Below are 2,390 nucleotides of genomic sequence, written 5' to 3'. Positions count from 1 at the left end.
TGAATAATCGACAACTAAAACTTGATTTGTACTACTTCGTACTGGTTATTGCTTCAACTTAGAAGCTTCTTGTGTGTTCTACTATGGTGCTTTTAGTGTCTCCACATACCGCAGCACGTGACATAGCTTTGCAGACGATAAATGTAACCGTTTCAGAGAGAAAAGCGGCCAATGTGACGATCTGGCTTTAAGTAGATTCGATAACAAATGACGAAAACGGACGGATTTCTCAGGTTTTTACTACATATGTACCCTTTTCCCATACTCCCGTGAACGCAGCTGCTAGTCCTCCTTTCATGCAAAATCTTAAGGTTCCACCTCTTGTCCAAGGCACCAAAGCTGCAAAAAATCAATAATCGATAACCAAAACTTGAATTGTACTGCTTCTTACGGCTATTGCTTCAACTTAAAAGCTTCTTCTGTGTTCTACTACGGTGCTTTTAGTGTCTCCGCATACCGCAGCACGCGACATAGCTTTGCAGACGATAAACGTAACCGTTTCAGAGAGAAAAGCGGCCAATGTGACGATCTGGCTTTAAGTCGATTCGATAATAAATGACGAAAACAGACGGATTTCTCAGGTTTTTACTACATATGAACACTTTTCACATTCTCCCGTGCAACGCGGCTGCTAGTATTCCTTTCATGCAAAATCTTAAAGTCCTAGGTCATGTCCAAGCCACCAAAGCCCTCTAAAAAGTGAATAATCGACGCCTAAAACTTGTATTGTACTACTTCTTACTGGCTATTACTTCATCTTAGAAGCTTCTTCTGTGTTCTACTATGGTGCTTTTAGTGTCTCCGCATACCGCAGCACGTGACATAGATTTGCAGACGATAAACGTAACCGTTTCAGAGAGAAAAGCGGCCAATGTGACGATCTGGCTTTAAGTCGATTCGATAACAAATGACGAAAACCGACGGATTTCTCAGGTTTTTACTACATATGAACACTTTTCACATTCTCCCGTGCAACGCGGCTGCTAGTCCTCCTTACATGCAAAATCTTAAGGTTCCACCTCTTGTCCAAGGCACCAAAGCTGCAAAAAATCAATAATCGATAACCAAAACTTGAATTGTACTGCTTCTTACGGCTATTGCTTCAACTTAGAAGCTTCTTCTGTGTTCTACTACGGTGCTTTTAGTGTCTCCGCATACCGCAGCATGCGACATAGCTTTGCAGACGATAATTGTAACCGTCTCAGAGAGAAAAGCGGCCAATGTGACGATCTGGCTTTAAGTCGGTTCGATAACAAATGACGAAAACGGACGGATTTCTCAGGTTTTTAGTACATATGAACACTTTTCACATTATCCCGTGCAACGCGGCTGTTAGTCCTCCTTTCATGCGAAATCTAAAGGTTCCACCTCTTGTCCAAGGCACTAAAGCCGCTAAAAATCAATAATCGATAACCAAAACTTGAATTGTACTGCTTCTTATGGCTATTGCTTCAACTTAGAAGCTTCTTCTGTGTTCTACTATGGTGCTTTTAGTGTCTCCGCATACCGCAGCACGCGACATAGCTTTGCAGACGATAAATGTAACCGATTCAGAGAGAAGAGCGGCCAATGTGACGATATGGCTTTAAGTAGATTCGATAACAAATGACGAAAACGGGCGTATTTCTCAGGTTCTTGCTACATATGAACCCTTTTCACATTCTCCCGTGCAACGCAGCTGCTAGTCCTCCTTTCATGCAAAATCATAAGGTTCCACCTCATGTCCAAGGCACCAAAGCCGGCTAAAAATCAATAATCGATAACCAAAACTTGAATTGTACTGCTTCTTATGGCTATTGCTTCAACTTAGAAGCTTCTTCTGTGTTCTACTATGGTGCTTTTAGTGTCTCCGCATACCGCAGCACGCGACATAGCTTTGCAGACGATAAATGTAACCGTCTCAGAGAGAAAAGCGGCCAATGTGACGATCTGGCTTTAAGTCGATTCGATAACATATGACGAAAACGGACGGATTTCTCAAGTTTTTAGTACATATGAACACTTTTCACATTCTCCCGTGCAACGCGGCTGCTAGTCCTCTTTACAAGCAAAATCTTAAGGTACTAGGTCATGTGCAAGCCAATAAAGCCGGCTAAAAAGTGAATAATCGACAACTAAAACTTGAATTGTACTACTTCGTACTGGTTATTGGTTCAACTTAGAAGCTTCTTCTGTGTTCTACTATGGCGCTTTTAGTGTCTCCGCATACCGCAGCACGTGACATAGGTTTGCAGACAATAAACGTAACCGTTTCAGAGAGAAGAGCGGCCAATGTGACGATCTGGCTATAAGTCGATTCGATAACAAATGACGAAAACGGACGGATTTCTCAGGTTTGTACTACATATGAAACCTTTTCACATTCTCCCGTGCAACGCAGCTGCTAGTCC

Source organism: Schistocerca gregaria, unplaced genomic scaffold (genome assembly GCF_023897955.1).
Source record: "Schistocerca gregaria isolate iqSchGreg1 unplaced genomic scaffold, iqSchGreg1.2 ptg000407l, whole genome shotgun sequence".
In the NCBI taxonomy this organism is placed as follows: domain Eukaryota; kingdom Metazoa; phylum Arthropoda; class Insecta; order Orthoptera; family Acrididae; genus Schistocerca; species Schistocerca gregaria.
This window is presented reverse-complemented; position numbering follows the sequence as displayed.